At 37.4% G+C, this 17,354-nt stretch overlaps 1 protein-coding gene across 11 annotated transcripts in view; it reads right to left on the bottom strand.

Annotated features, from left to right (window-relative positions):
- DLG2 (discs large MAGUK scaffold protein 2) overlaps positions 1 to 17,354 on the bottom strand; it is a 949,517-nt gene that overhangs the window by 735,330 nt on the left and 196,833 nt on the right. The window lies entirely within an intron of this gene.

Raw genomic sequence — 17,354 nt, 5'->3', positions numbered from 1 at the left:
TATAAAGGAAGCCAGGCATTGGATGAGATTCGCTCAGGTCATGAAGATCATGGAAAACTGCAAAGAGAACTGAGCACCCCCATATTTGGGTCCCCAATGAGCCATTTATCTGCTTCTGTCATGGCACCTATAACGAGTTATAGTTATTTGTCCACCACAGTTTAGTTTTCTCCTATTAAACTATAAACTTCTTGAGGGCAGAAGCCAAGACATACTGATGGCCACTAAGCATATGAAAAGATGTTCAACACTGCTAATTATTAAGTAAATACAAATCAAAACTACAATGAGGTATCACCTCACACCAGTCAGAATGGTCATCATCAAAAAGTCTACAAATAATAAATGCTGGAGAGGGTGTGGAGAAAAGGGAACCCTCCTACACTGTTGGTGGGAATGTAAATTGGTGCAGCCACTATGGAGAACGCTATGGAGGTTCCTTAAAAAACTAAAAATAGAGTTTCCATATGATCCAGTAATCCCACTCCTGAGCATTTATTTGGAGAAAACTCTAATTTGAAAAGATACTTGCACCCCAATGTTCACAGCAGCACTATATACAACAGGCAAGACATGGAAGCAACCTAAATGTCTATCAACTGATGAATGGATAAAGAAACAGTGGTATGTGTATACAATGGAATACTACTCAGCCATAAAAAAGAATGCAGTAATGCCATTTGCAGCAACATGGATGGACCTAGATATTATCATACTAAGTAAGTCACACAGAGAAAGACAAATATCATATTATATCACTAATATGCGGAATCTAAAATATGATACAAATGAACTTATTTACTAAACAGACTCATAGACATGGAAAACAAACTTATGATTACCAAAGGGAAAAGGGGGGTGGTGGATAAATTCAGAATTCGGGATTAGCAGGTACAGACTACTATACATAAAAGAGATAAACAACAAGGTCCTACTGTATTGCACAGGGAACTATATTCAATATCTCACAATAAACTATAATGGAAAAGAATATGAAAAAGTTATATACATATAACTGAATCACTTTGCTGTATATAAGAAACTAATACAACATTACAAATTAACTATACTCCAATAAAAAATTAAAACAACAACAACAAAAAGTATGTTGAATGAGTAAATTACACCTTCTCATACCACAAAATCCGGACTCAAAGGCTTGAATCTATGGTGCTATATGGGAAGACTGTAAAATTTTATGTTCATTTTAATTAAAACTAAGATGACAAACTATTTCATGAATGCTTTTTTCTAAGTATCTGACATCTTCTTCTGGTTGCCTCATTGATAGGATGGACTTTCGTATTCCTCTAATACCTCTTTTTTTGACTATCAGTCTCTTACTCCCCTTCCAGCTTCCATTGAACTTGACTATTTGGGGACAGTTTCCAGAATTCTTCTATTGCTTTTTTAGTCAGATCCAATCATGCCTCTTTTAACTGCATTGGTCATAAACTTACTATGATTCAAAGGGATTTAGAGACTAATTGTTTTCGGCACACTAGCCCTTGACACCTTTATCTTGAACCTCATTGGCACTTATTCAATTGATGCTTCTTGGCAACTGCTCAATTGTTAGTTATTACCAATAGGGAATCAGATTTTAATCAGAGTTTTACTCTTAACTATGTATTGCAAATTCATATGTGGTCCATGCCAGCCAATTTTGGGGGAAAAAAATTCCAAGTGGTTCTCAGAGTTTTGGCTAAGTGTTCTTCAAAACTAACACCCATGTTATTCTAATTCAATGCTACACATTCTCATCCAATATGATGTATGAAAGAAAAGGGGGTTGTTTGAACAATAAGAAGTTTGAAACATTTATCATTTAAAAAGTATAATTTTGTGAGACCAAAATTATAATTTAGAAACACAAGTAAGGTAACAACTGCCTTTCAGGATCTAGCAAAAAACAATGTGTAAATCCTACTACTGTTAGGCCCATTTCTACACTTGCTGCTTGTGATGAAATCCTGGCTGGCTGGTGTCGTACACTGGTAGAGGCGGGGGGGGTCTGGAGTCAGATTGCCTGAGTTCAACTCCAGTTCCATTGTTTACAAGCTGTGAGCCTTGGGTATGCTTTTACACTCTCTGGGCCTCAGTTTCCTCATGTCTTAAATGAGGATCATAATCATATCTCCATGAGAAAATTGTGGTGAGGATCAAATGAATTACCTAAGGAAGAAAACCACTTGGCACAGTTCATGGTTTCTCACATATACTCTATGGAAGCTGGAGATTGTAATTATACCCCGGTATGCACTCAAATAACTGTGAGACAAAATGATAAAGTACTATAAGAAAGGTACAGATAAAACTCTCCGGCCATACTGTCTTTCAAATTACTTTTTAATGGAAAAGTTATAAACCAGAGAAAGAAGAAAATGATGCTGGCAGGTATCCCTGTAATAAAAAAGAGCAAACACAGAGAGAGAAAATCAATGGAGGATTTAAAATGTTCTTTTCACGTTGACATGTAACCTCCTGCTCCCAAATTTTTCCAATGTAATAGTATAACCACTTTTAATGATGAGATGATACCGCATTTCTCTTAATCCACATGACCCAAGTGGTTCACAAAACAGAGGTCAATGGTGTCAGTATTTTTGACAAATATTTTAATTAAATCTCAACAAGCAGACAGATTCCCAGAGTGGATGTAGCATTCTGATATAGAATGTAAGAGATGGAAAGTGCATATTCTCTGAGCAAGCACTTACGTGGCCAGGGGCTACAAGAAGATACAAAGTGTATGGCCCAGAAATAAAGGGAACTAAATAAACACTTGGCATTTGAGAGTATACCCAAACTTAAGCTGGTCTAAGGTAGTATAGAATAGTGGTTTAGACCAGCGTGTCTCCAATTTTGATATGAATTTGGATTATCTGAGGATCTTATTAAAAAATACAGATTCAGATTCAGTAGTTCTGGGGTGGGCCTGAGAGTCTGCATTTTTAACAAGCTGCCCAGTGGTACTGACTCTGTTGGTCTGGGGGCTCTTCTTTTGAGCAGTGAGGGTGTAAAGCACAGACTCTGCCTGGGCTTGGGTCGTGGCTCCTTCACTTACCAGCTACATGACCTTGGCCATATTAGTTAACCTACCTTTGTGTCAGGTTTTTTTTTTTTTTTTAATCTGTAAGATGACGATTAGATCATTATCTAAAATGGTTGATGTGAGGACTAAATTAATTAATGAATGTAAAGCATTTAAAACAGCACCCAGTACTGAACAAGCACTCAATAAATATAATTTATGAATAAGTAAGGGTTTCTCATTATAAACATTTAGCCAGTCAACAGAAATAAACATCCCACAAATTTTAATTGAGTTTAATTCACCACAATAATTTATTTTAAGCCATTAATGTCAGCAATCACATTAATCTCCATATCCAAAGCTTGGCGTGTTATAATTTTTCAAGTCACTGAACTCAAAAAAGAAGCTAATTAACAATTCTCTTGGTGGTAACCATACTCGGAGGCATGAATTTGTCATGATAGAACACAAACTTCTTAATCTACTTTTTTCCATGAAGAATGCAACAAAAATAAGAACTAAAAATGTTTATGAATAACTGAAATGTATCCTGCTAGTAGTTCCACAGCATTATAGGTACTTGTTTTTTCTCCCCTTTGTATTAATCTCTTCCACAACTAGAATTATTCTATTTGTTTATGGCCTATCTCCCTCATTGTGAATTTAAACTCCTTAAGGGGGGGACAGTCATTGTCTTACACACCGCTGTATCTCAGTATCCAGCTTGCTGCTTGATATTAGACATACCATTAATAAACAAATGTTTGCAAAAAAATATGAAATAAGTGGCTGAATATATACCTCCATTGCACATTTCATTCATTTATTCAAGAATGCATTGAGTGTGATTTTTTTTTTTTTTTCTGGTCACGTTCTAGGTGCTGAGGATTTAGAAATAAATAAGCCATAGTCTGTATTTTCAAGGAGCTCATGGTCTAGTTGGGGGCAGGTATGTGAACAAATAATTGAAAATAAGATCAATCGAAGATGGATAGGGGATGGATACAGAGAGTGCTCATAGACTAGAGGTAGGAGTGGGATAGAGCATTCCAATTGAAGGAAAAATCATGCAATTTTACAAAAGTGTGAAGTAGACAAACAGAAACCTTAGATAGAATGGGTACTGAGGAGGATGAATAGTCCTGGAAATTAATAGTAGAGACAAAGGCAAGGTCCAGATAACAGATGACAACATAGGTGTCTTCTATTCTATAGCAGGCATGGGTTATGTTAGAAGAATGAGAACTTAAAAGATAAACCCTAAAAGAATAAACCTCCTCATAAGGAACACTACTATACAGAGTGACTGTAGCAGAGCCTGCCAGCTGCTTATGAATATCTATTCTCTTCTCCTTAGAAACTGTCACCACACTAAAGAATTAAATACGTTAACTTCTCTCAGTTAGACGTAGCCATATAACCATCTTTGGTCAGTGAATGAGTTGACTCTTGTGTGTAATTTCTGGAAGTGTCCTTAAAAATAGGGAGCACACTCTTCTTAATGTTCCTTCCTGCTGCCTGAAATGTGATGTAATGGTTGGAGCTAGAGCAGCCATTTGAGCCATGAGGTGCTCAAGAAACAGGGATCCTTGTGCTAGAATGTTTGAAAAGTTAAGATGGAATGACTCTAGGTCTCTTGAACACATATCAACTATGGGTTGTCTAGCTTTCAACTTCATTTATGTGAGAGAAAAATGATTTTTTTTCCCACTGATTTTGCTGCTCTTATTTTGGGGTTTGTATGCCACTTATTCTAATTCTCAATGTTACACATACAGAAATATGGAAGGGCTTCAATAAAGATGTGAAGTAGTTACTGAAGGGAAGGAAGGAGATTACTAGGAAACAGGGCATCAAAGAAGGACCAACATGTGCATGGAAATCATCAAGAATACAGTGTGTTCAGGAAACAGAGAACTTCTGTGTAGTGGGAACACAGACTATATTGTGGGAAAGAAGGTGGGGAGAAATGGGAAGGGATGGCAGGCACCAGTCAAAAGCCTTAAATATCATACTAAAAAGTTTAGATTTTATGAAACGATTAAGGGCCATTAAAGGTTTTCAGGTAGTTAAATGATGGGACCATAACTAGCTTTTATAATGAGAAGTAAAAGCAAGAAACAGAGAGACAAGTTCCGAGGAAACTGCAGGAATCCTGGAGAGTGAAGAGGTCTGGACTAAGGGCCTTGACAATGAAGAATATGGGACAGAGACAAGATATTTAGCAAACATACTATGTAAGAATTAGTAACCACATAAGGGAAGTGCTATGAAGCAGAAGGAAGTCAGGATGACTCCTAGAAATGTAAAATGGCTTGGTCAGTTGAGTTAAAGATGATGTTCACTAAGACAGGGAATGAAGGAGCAAGCAAGAGAAATAAAAAATGCAAATGAAAGTCAGGTTTTGGGGACTAGGTAGAGGGAAAAATAGAAAAGAGAAACAGGAATAATGAAAGCATTTCTGGCTTTTTCTTGTAGTTAGGTTACAACTTAAATATCACTTCCTCCAAGAAGCCGTCTCCAAATCCTCTTTCTAAAGAAGCCACTGCCCTCTCCAGTCCCACTATCAATCACATCACTTTATTTTCTTCAGAGCACTATTACTTTATAACGTCCTTTTTTTTTTTTTTTAATTTTTTTAGGCATAATCACCATGTGTGGTTATGGTTTTCTTGGTTTTTTTAAAATTTTCTTTATTTTATTTTTGGATGTGTTGGGTCTTCGTTGCTGCATGCAGGCTTTTCTAGTTGTGGAGAGCGGGGGCTACTCTTCATTGCGGTGCGCGGGCTTCTCATTGCAGTGGCTTCTCTTGTTGCAGAGCACAGGCTCTAGGCACGTGGGCTTCAGTAGTTGCAGCACGTGGGCTTCAGTAGTTGCGGCACGTGGGCTCAGTAGTTGTGGCATGCGGGCTTCAGTAGTTGTGGCTCACAGGCTCTAGAGCACATGCTCAGTAGTTGTGGCCCACGGGCTTAGCTGTTGTGCGGCTGTGGGATCTTCCCAGACCAGGGCTTGAACCCGTGCCCCTGCATTAGCAGGTGGATTCTTAACCACTGCACCATCAGGGAGGCCCTCCTTTTTGTTTATTGTGTACTTCGATTAGAATATAAGCTCCATGAGAGTAGAAATTTGTTTGCTCCTAATAATTGAATTCAAGAGTGCCTGACATACAGGAGGCACTCAAAAGTTTTTGTTATATGAATTTATCACAGTACCTAACAGCAGTGTGGAACCCTGAGATCATAAATACAAATTACAAAACTGAAGGGACCAAAGCCATCACAATAGGCGAGCTCCCTCATCTGATGGAGGACAAGGAAGGTGAGCTCCAGCAGTGTCCATAAAGACCTGCCCCAAATGACACAGCCAGTTATGTGGGAGAAGGCAGAAGACCTGAGTTCAAGTCCAATTTGCCATTTACTAATGACACAAGCTTTACGAACTTCGTGATCTCAAAGCATCTTTGTTTCCTTAGCTTTAAAAAATATTGCTTCCTTCATGAATGTTTTGAGAATTAAATAAAATACAATACATGAAAGTGTGTTGTTCAGGATTTTCACCCTATCTCTCACTCTCAATTCCTATTTATTATTTATTACATACAATGACATCATTAATACCTCTTCTATGATCTCCTCCCAGCTTGTTTTAACTTTCACAACATATTTTATATATGTGCAAATTTCCTCTATTTACCACATTGTATTGACAGAACAACTTTCCTCTCTTTGCAGCTCTTTGACCTTTTATCAATGAGGTGTAAAACTATACTCTGTTTGACCTTCGCTGCTTTTGTGTCTTTCTCAGTCTCTTAAGTGAGTAACTCAGCAAATTAAATTTCATTACAACTACTGAGATGCAGGGAGCATAACGTAATTCTTATTGCAGGCCCCTCAGTACATGCTGTGTGACCTTGGACAAGTTAAGAATCTATCTCTTGCCTAAGATTCCTCACCTGTAAAGTGGAGATAACAATATATTTCACAGGGTTATTGTGGGGATTGCATAAATTAACACATGAAAAAAAATTTAATAGTGCCCAGCATATGGTTCAAAAATTATTAGTGTTTATTATTCTTCCCATTTATTAAACCACACATGAAATTGCTCAGACAATTCTCTGACCAGTACTGTGAAATTATTTCCAGTTTTCCCCATTTTACCACATACAATACCAAGGCTCTGAGAGTTTAAGTAACTTCCTCAAGTTCGCATAGGTAGTGACGTGGCAGTGTTGATAATCAAATTCAAAATCCACTTCCGTTGAACCCCAAGTCTATGCTCTAGGCCGTGTCAACAAAATGCTCCACTTTAAAGGAGCCAGATCATTTCCCCATCAAAGCAGACATTTACTAACCCAAGTTGCCATCAAATAAACTTGAATTAAATAAACGTTTGACCAGTATACTTCTTAAACTAAGAGCAATAGGCATTAAGATAAGAGGAAAGTTCAGTGAGATGCGTTGTCAGTGAGATGCGTTGTCAGTGAGATGGGAAAGCTTCTGGAGGACTTGAGAAGAGTCTAGATATTTGACTCTTTCTAATTAGCCCCAGCTTACTACAATGACCTACCTAAAGGTCAACCCCAGACCAGCTTTCATCAGTAATCTGGCCTGCAAATTTCTTTTCTCAGTTTTGCTGGGGGCCCTTAGGCCAAAATGCTTGACCACAGGCCATGTCTCTCTTTTTAATTAACTGAAAATGATGACATGTGTCATCAGAACAACCCCTGGAGGGGCATTTCCTTAATGTGATCATGTCTGAACCTAGAGGCATGTGCCTGGCGAGGACAGCTTTGTTAGCTGTGGCTGTGTCTGTTACCAAGTTAACAGGGGGCAAGCTCAGTTTATTACCGATAATGAGCCCACACAACTAGTGATTCCTACTGGAAGGCCTTTCCAGAATCACAATGGATTAGACAGATCAGATGCTTTAACATTCTTGATGATTTATGACATAGTCCACATTGTGCTTACTGGTTTTCTCCCCTTCAAAATAATAAGTAGTGTTAAGTGCTGGCATCTAATTTTATCATTTCAATATAGGTCAAAGCTTTCCTTTTTTTTTTGGTATCTTCTTTTTTTTTAATTTAACTTTTATTTTATATTGGGGTACCGTTGATTTACAATGTTGTGTTAGTTTCAGGTGTACAGCAAAGTGGTTCAGTGATACATATATTTACACATATCTTCTTTTTCAGATTCTTTTCCCATATAGGTTATTACAGAATACTGAGCAGAGTTCCCTGTGCTATACAGTTAGGTCCTTGTTGATTATCTATTTTATATATATTACTGTGTATATGTTAATCCCAAACTCTTGATTTATCCCTGCCCCCCACCTTTCCCCTTTGGTAACCATAAGTTTGTTTTCAAACTCTGTGAGTCTGTTTCTGTTTTGTAAATAAGTTCGCTTGTATCATCTTTTTAGATTGCACGTATAAGTGATATTATATGACATTTGTCTTTCTCTGTCTGGCTTACTTCACTTAGTATGATAATCTCTAGGTCCATCCATGTTTCTGCAAATGGCATTATTTCATTCTTTATGGCTGAGTAATATTACATTGTATATATGTACCACATCTTTATCCATTCATCTGTTGATTGACATTTCGGTTGATTCCATGTCTTGGCTATTGTAAATAGTGCTGCAGTGAACATTGGGGAGCATGTGTCTTTTCGAATCATGGTTTTTCTCCAGATATATGCCCAGGAGTGGGGTGACTGGATCATACGGTAGCTTTATTTTTAGTTTTTTTAAGGAACCCACATACTGTTCTCCATAGCGGTTGTACCAATTTACATTCCCACCAACAGTGCAAGAGGGTTCCCCCACACCCTCTCCAGCATTTATTGTTTGTAGACTTTTTGATGATGGCCATTCTGACTGGTGTGAGGTGATACCTCATTGTAGTTTTAATTTGCATTTCTCTAATAATTAGCAATGTTGAACATCTTTTCATGTGATCTCTGGCCATTTCTATGTCTTCTTTGGAGAAATGTCTATTTAGATCTGCCAATTTTTTGATTAGGTTGTTTTTTGTTTTCTTGTTTTCTTGATATTGAGCTGCATGAGCTGTTTGTATATTTTGGAGATTAATGCCTTATCAGTTGCTTCATTTGCAAACATTTTCTCCCATTCTGAGGGTTGTCTTTTCACTTTCTTTATGATTTCCTTTGCTGTGCAAAAGCTTTTAAGTTTCATTGGGTCCCATTTGTTTATTTTTGTTTTTGTTTCCATTACTCTAGGAGGTGGATCGAAAAAGATCTTCCTGCAATTTATGTCAAAGAGTGTTCTGCCTATGTTTTCCCTAAGAGTTTTATAGTATCCAGTCTTACATTTAGGTCTTTAATCCATTTTGAGTTTATTTTTCTGTATGGTGTTAGAGAATGTTCTAATTTCATTCTTTTACATGTAGTGGTCCAGTTTTCCCAGCACCATTTATTGAAGAGACTGTCTTTTCTCCATTGTACACTCTTGCCTCCTTCGTCATAGATTAATTGACCATAGGTGCATGGGTTTATTTCTGGGCTTTCTATCCTGTTCCACTGACCTATATTTCTGTTTGTGTGTTTTGATTACTGTAGCTATGAAGTATAGTCTGAAGTCAGGGAGCCTGATTCCTCCAGCACCGTTTTTCTTTCTCAGGATTACTTTGGCTATTCGGGGTCTTTTGTATTTCCATACAAATTTTAAAATTTTTTGTTCTAGTTCTGTGAAAAATGCCATTGGTAATTTGATAAGGATCACACTGAATCTGTAGATTGCCTTGGGTAGTATAGTCATTTTGACAATATTGATTCTTCCAATCCAAGAACATGGTATATCTTTCCATCTGTTTGTGTCATCTTTGATTTCTTTCATCAGCATCTTATAGTTTTCAGAGTACAGGTCTTTTGTCCCCTTAGGTAGGTTTATTCCTAGTTATTTTATTCTTTTTGATGTGATGGTAAATGGGATTGTTTCCTTAATTTCTCTTTGTGATCTTTTGTTGTTAGTGTATAGGAGTGCAAGAGATTTCTGTGTATTAATTTTTGAAAAAATATTTATTTATTTATTTGGCTGCGCTGGGTGTTAATTGTGGCACACAGGATCTTCATTGCCATGTGCGGGATCTTTAGTTGTGGCATGCAGGATCTAGTTCCCTGACCAGGGATTGAACCCAGGCCCCCAGCATTGGGAGTGTGGAGTCTTAACCACTGAACCACCAGGGAAGTCTCTCTGTGTATTAATTTTGTATCCTGCAACTTTACCAAATTCACTGATTAGCTCTAGTAGTTTTCTGGTGGTCTCTTTAGGATTTTCTATGTATAGTATCATGTCATCTGCAAACAGTGACAGTTTTACTTCTTTTCCAATTTGTATTCCTTTTATTTCTTTTTCTTCTCTGACTGACATTGCTAGGACTTCCAAAACATGTTGAATAAAAGTGGTGAGAGTAGACATCCTTATCTTGTTCCTGATCTTAGAGGAAATGCTTTTAGCTGTTCACTGTTGAGTTTAGCTGAGGGTTTGTCAAATATGGCCTTTATTATGTTGAGGTAGATTCCATCTATGCCCACTTTCTGGAGAGTTTTTATCACAAATCGGTGTTGAGTTTTGTCAAAAGCTTTTTTTGCAAGTACTGAGATGATCATATGGTTTTTATTCTTCAGTTTGTTAATGTGGTGTATCACAGATTGATTTGCAGATATTGAAAAATCCTTCCATACCTGGGATAAATCCCACTTGACCATGGTGTATGATCCTTTTAATGTATTGTCAGATTTGATCTGCTAGTACTTTGTTGAGGATTTCTGCGTCTATTTTCATCAGTGATATTGGCCTGCAATTTTCTTTTTCTGTGGTATCTTTGTCTGGTTTTGGTATCAAGGTGATGGTGGCCTCATAGAATGAGTTTGGTAGTGTTCCTCCCTCTGTAATTTTTTGGAATAGTTTCATAAGGATAGGTGTGAACTCTCCTTTAAAAGTTTGATAGCATTCCCTTGTAAGCTAACTGGTCTTGGACTTTTGTTTGTTGGAAGTTTTTTAATCATGGTTTCAATGTCAGTACTTGTGATTGGTCTGTTCATATTTTCTATTTCTTCCTGGTTCAGCCTTGGAAGATTGTACTTTTCTAAGAATTTGTCCACTTCTTCTAGGTTGTCCATTGTATTGGCATATAGTTGCTTGTAGTAGTCTCTTATGATTCTTTGTATTTCTCTGGTGTCCACTGTAACTTCTCCCTTTTCATTTCTAATTTTATTGATTTGAGCCCTTTCCCTTTTTCTTGATGAGTCTGGCTAAAGGTTTATCAATTTTGTTTATCTTTTCAAAGACCCAGCTTTTAGTTTCATTGATCTTTTCTATTTTTTTTTCTGTGTCTTTATTTCATTTATTTCTGCTCTGACCTTTATGATTTCTTTCCTTCTACTAACACTGGGCTTTGTTTGTTCTTCTTTCTCTAGTTACTTTAGGTGTAAGGTTAGGTTGTTTATTTTAAGATTAGGTATTTTTTTATTTCCTCTTTAATTTCTTTGGTGATCTGTTTGTTGTTTAGTAGCATATTGTTTAGCCTCCATGTGTTTGTATTTTTTAGTTTTTCTTGTAGTTGATTTCTAATCTCATAGCATTGTGGTCAGAAAAGATGCTTGATATAATTTCAATTTTCTTAAATTTACTGAAGTTCACTTTGTGGCCCAGCATGTGATCTATCCTGGAGAATGTTCCATGTGCATGTGAGAAGAATGTATATTCTGCTGCTTTTGGATCGAATGTTCTATAAATATCAATTAAGTTCATCTGGTCTAATGTGTCATTTAAGGCCTGTGTTTCCTTATTGATTTTCTGTATGGATGATCTGTCCCTTGATGTAAGGTGTTAAAGTCCCCCACTATTATTCTGTTACTGTTGATTTCTCTTCTTTTGGTTGTTAGAATTTGCCTTATATATTGAGGTGCTCCTATGTTGGGTGCATATATATTTACGATTGTTATATCTTCCACTTGGATTGATCCCTTGATCCTAATGTAGTGTCCTTCTTTGTCTCTTGTAACAGTCTTTTTTTTAAAGACTATTTTATCTGATATGAGTATTGCTACTCCAGCTTTCTTTTGATTTCCTTTTGCATGGAATATCTTTTTCCATCTGCTCACTTTCAGTCTGTATGTGTCCCTAGGTCTGATGTGGGTCTCTTGTAGACAGCATATATACAGGTCTTGTTTTCGTATCCATTCAGCTAGTGTATGTCTTTTGGTTGGAGCATTTAATCCATTTACATTTAAGGTAATTATTTATATGTACATTCTTATTATATCTTGTTAATTGTTTTGAATTGCTTTTGTAGGTCTTTTTTCTTCCCTTTCTCTTTTGTTCTCTTCTCTTGTGATTTGATGACTATCTTTAGAGTTGAGTTTGGATTACTTTTTCTTTTGTGTGTGTGTATCTATTGTAGGTTTTTGGTTTGTGGTTACCATGAGGTTTTGATATAGCAGTCTATATATATACAAGATTGTTTTAGGTTGCTGGTCTCTTAATTTCAAATGCATTTCCAATATCTTGCATTTGCACTCTCCTCTTCTCATGATTGTTGGTTTTGATATCATATTTGTGTAGGGATGATTTCCTACCTTTACTGTATGTTTGCCTTTCCTGGTGAGCTTTTTCATTTGCAATTTTCTTGTTTCTAGTTGTGGCCTTTTATTTTCCACCTAGAGAAATTCCTTTAGCATTTATTGTAATGCTGGTGTGGTGGTGCTGAATTCTCTTAACTTTTGCTTGTCTGTAAAGCTTTTGATTTCTCTGTCAAATCTGCATGAGACCCTTGTTGGGTAGAGTATTCTTGGTTGTAGGTTTTTCCCTTTCATCACTTTAAATATATCCTGCCACTCCCTTCTGGCTTGCAGAGTTTCTGCTGAGAAATCAGCCGATAACCATATGGGGATTCCCTTTTATGATATTTGTTGCTTTTCCCTTGTTGCTTTTAATATTTCTCTTCGTCTTTAATTTTTGTCAATTTGGTTAATATATGTCTTGGTGTGTTCCACCTTGGGTTTATCCTGTATGGGACTCTGCACTTCCTGGATTTGAGTGAGTGTTTCCTTTCCCATGTTATGGAAGTTTTCGTCTATTATCTCTTCAAATGTTTTCTCAGGCCCTTTCTTTCTCTCTTCTCCTTCTGGGACCCCTATAATGTGAATATTTGTGCATTTAATGTTGTCCTAGAGGTCTCTTAGACTCTCCTCATTTCTTTTCATTCTTTATTCTGTTTCACAGCAGTGATTTCCACCAATCTGTCTTCCAGCTCAGTTTTTTGTTCTTCTGCCTCACTTATTCTGCTACTGATTCCTTCTACTGTATTTTTCATTTCAGTTATTGTATTGCTCATCTTTGTTTGTTTGTTCTTTAAATCTTCTAGCTCTTTGTTAAACATTTCTTATATCTTCTTGCTCTGTGCCTCCATTCTTTTTCTGAGACCTTGGATCATCTTTACTTTCATTATTCTGAATTCTTTTTCAAGCAGATTGCCTATCTCCACCTCACTTAGTTGTTCTCCTGGGATTTTATCTTGTTCCTTAGTCTGAAGCATATTTTTCTGCCATCTCATTTTGTCTAAATTTCTGTGTTTATGGTCTCTGTTTCTCAGGCTCCAGGTTTGTAGTTCCTCTTGCTTCTGGTGTTTACCCCCTGGGGGATAAGGTCCAGGGGCTTGTGCAGGCTTCCTGGTGGGAGGGACTGGTGCCTGCACTCTTGTGGGTGGAGCTGGGTCTTATCCCTCTGGTGGTCAGGGTCATGTCAAGGGGTGTGTTTAGAGGAGGCGGTACACTCAGGATGACTTTAAGCAGCCTGTCTGATGATGGGTGGGGCTGTGCTCTCACCCTGTTGGTTGTTTGGCCTGAGGTGTCCCAGCACTGGAGCCTGCAGGCTGTTGGGGGTGCCAGGTCTTGGTGCCAAAATGGCAACCTCCAGCAGAGCTCACACTGATGAATATTCCCTGGGGCCTCTGCCAGCAGTGTCCTTGTCCCCACAGTGAGCCAGAGCTGACCCCCATCTCCCCAGGGGACCTTCCAAGACCCGCAAGTGGGTTTGGCCCAGGCTCCTATGGAGTCACTGCTTTGCCCTGGGTCCCAGTGCACGTGAAATCTTGTGTGCGCCTTCCAAGAGTGAAGTCTCTGTTTCCCCGAGTCCTGTGCAGCTCCTGCACTCAAGCTTCACTGGCCTTCAAAGCCAAATGCTTTGGGGGCCCCTCCTCCTGATGACAGACCCTCAGGCTGGTGAGCCTGACATGGGGCTCAGAACTCTCACCCCTATGGGAGAACCTCTGCGATATAATTATTTTCCAGTTTGTGGGTTGCCTATCTGGCAGGTATGGGATTTGATTATATCACGAAAGCACGCCTCCTACCATATCATTGGATGTAGAATACCTTTAGATATAGAATCGTTGGATGTAGACTATCTTGTTTGGTAGGTTCCAGTCTGTTTTGTTGATGGTTGTTCAGCAGTTGTGATTTTAGTGTTTTCATGAGAGGAGTTGAGCTCAAGTCCTTCTACTCTGCCATCTTGTCTCCACCCTCCTCCAACACTCTCCATTTAACAACTCTAAGTCAGTGGTTCTCAACCTTGGCTGCACAAAGGAATCACGTGGAGAGGTTTTCAATATCCCAGTGTTGATACCCAGCTACACTCAGGCACAATAAGGACTCTGCCACTGGAATCCAGGCATCAGTATATTTAAAGCACACAAACAGATAAAATGTGAAGCTGAAGTTGAGAATCACTGCTTCAGGGGATCAGGAAAAGTATTAGCAATTTGTTTAAGAGCAACAAACAAATAAAAATTCCCTGAGATTGTCTTTAAAGAGATACTGATTATGATGGGCTATTGTTTATCTGCTCCTCTCAGCATGCTGCTTGAATGATCTGGCTTTTTATTTCCTGACTACATTTCCTTCATGTAATACCTCATTAGAATGCTATTCTTTGAGTTTTATGCTCCTGAGTTTCCAAAAAAAAACCACCTCTGGGCAAAACATCATTTGGATCACTTGGTGGAAATCAGGATAATCAAAACATATTGCTATTAAAGCTGCTTGTGAAGCAGCAACTATGCTTTTTCACCAAAGGAAAAGCTCATGAAAGTTCATCTTGCTAATCAAATATTCAAACAAACCTGGAACTCCTAAGTGACAATTGAGGAGACATAATTTAGGCTGAGATATAATACACTGAGAAAAGAGAAGACAGTTGGGGAAGTCAACCTTTGAAAGCCATGTGGTAGAAGACTTCCAGCATATATCCATGTGCGACAATGCCGCTTTGACTTAGATACTGTTGTTATAGACATAGGAGACTGAATCACTTGCATCTTTTAAAAACCAAATCTTCAAAAAATATTTTTGCTCAAAATGTTAATTATGTTAAAGATGGATTTCTTCTACAAAAAATCATAGATCTGAGGTAATTGACTGCTCTGTGCCAGGTTCAATATTAGATGGTTTGTATTCATTACTTCATTTAACGAATGAATCTATGAGGTAGGTGATGTTATCCCATTTTATAGGTGAGGAAACTGAAGTGCAGAACTTTTAGGTAACTTGCTCAGTGTTATAGGACTAGTAGGTAAACCAAGAAAGATATGAATTTATGCCTGCCAGAAAAGAAAACCAAACTAACTCCATGGCCAATATTATAGAGTTCTCAGACAGACAACTTGCCACTAAGAAACAGACTGTTCTTTTTTAAAAAGGGCCTGTATCCTGGGGATGAACCAAAGGGGGATGAACATCAATGGAAAGAAGATTTTCATAAATTCAAATAGTGATGTGTGGGCACCAAAAGAATGATTTAGATTAAAATAGTCACAAAAGAAACACGGGGTTTGCCTAATTTTCCAGAGAATAAGTAACTGTAGTCACCCTTCAAAAACCGATTCCTGAACAATATCAGTGCAGAAAAGTCCATTTAAAAGTCCAACAAAATTTAACAAGGGAGAGGCAAGATTATAAACTACTCTAAGCATCATATAAAATTCCTGAGGTGCTAGGAAATAATCTTTTAGTATTTCTACTTTTTTTTTTTTTAAAAGCTTGAAGTAGGGGTTTCTAACTTCATTCCAATGATAATGTTCTAAAATTTGATGGAAGATAATGTAAAGATTTTAAGCCATTTCTCTTTATTACTCTGCTATCATTTCCTTTACTGATTTTGCTTTTTACTCAACTATCATTCTTTTCTCTTTCTTCTATTTGAGCTCACCTAACTAACCATGATCTCCTTTATCATATATGACTGCCTATATTTTCTTTCAAAAATGCACGTGAGAAAAAAAGCATTTTTAAAGCATTTTACTTTGAAAGGAGTTGTTATGAACGAACATGTTAAACATCTGCAAATTAAGCCAATAAATTGGGCACCCCACTCTTGGATGGCAGCATGTATCTCAATCCATGTGATCATGTGGCTCAAACTAAAACACAATTTTACCTGACAAATTACATTGTGAAATAAAAATGTATTCTTTATTAAAACAATTAAATTTGAATAATACAACAGAATGTAACAGTGAACAACTCAAGTTTTAATGAAATCCTACTCTATGCATGGACTTGAGTTTAGATAATCCCTGAGATTTAAAGATAAGCTAAATATTTTGGCTAATATCGAATGATGATGATCATTAAACAAGGAAGAATGTCGTAAATACTAATTCTGCACAGTAACAATGGTCATCACTGTTGAACATTTATTATGAGTCAGGCAATATCTAACTGTTGTCTCTAATGCTTCCAACCAGTGATTGCGATAGTTTTTTATTGATTGTTTCTATCTGTAAAATGTTTGTGAGCATGCATCCCCTATATGTGCTAATCTGTAAAGTATATATTTGTACAACTGTGATAATACGTTATATTTATTATAAAATATATTCAAATGTTGAGATTAGAAATGATGAGAAAATATAAAGAAAAAGCATCCAGTACTTCATAGATCATCTTTAGCATTTCCTGGGAGAAAGCTCTCACACCGGAGAATACAGCTAACTATGCTGTGTGGCAGAGACCGCTGGTAGTCCCCAAATATTCAATATCTTTTCCTTCCATAGTGATTGGATCCCCAATTTTTACCTGGGCCCAAGTCAGCTCAGAATAAAGATTACATGTTTCGTCTTCCGTTGCAGGTAGGTGTGCTTTGTGCCTAAGTTCTAACCCTTGGGATACAATGGGAATTGTGTTTACAACTTCCCAGAGGTGCTTTGAAAGGGAGGAACCGTGCATACCTCTCTGTAATTCTTCTCACCTGCTTCTTGGTATGTCATCATGGTGACTATGTGCACAAA

Source organism: Eschrichtius robustus, chromosome 11, assembly GCF_028021215.1.
Source record: "Eschrichtius robustus isolate mEscRob2 chromosome 11, mEscRob2.pri, whole genome shotgun sequence".
NCBI lineage: Eukaryota > Metazoa > Chordata > Mammalia > Artiodactyla > Eschrichtiidae > Eschrichtius > Eschrichtius robustus.
Note: the sequence above shows the minus strand (reverse complement) of the source record. Positions and strands in the feature narration are given on the sequence as shown.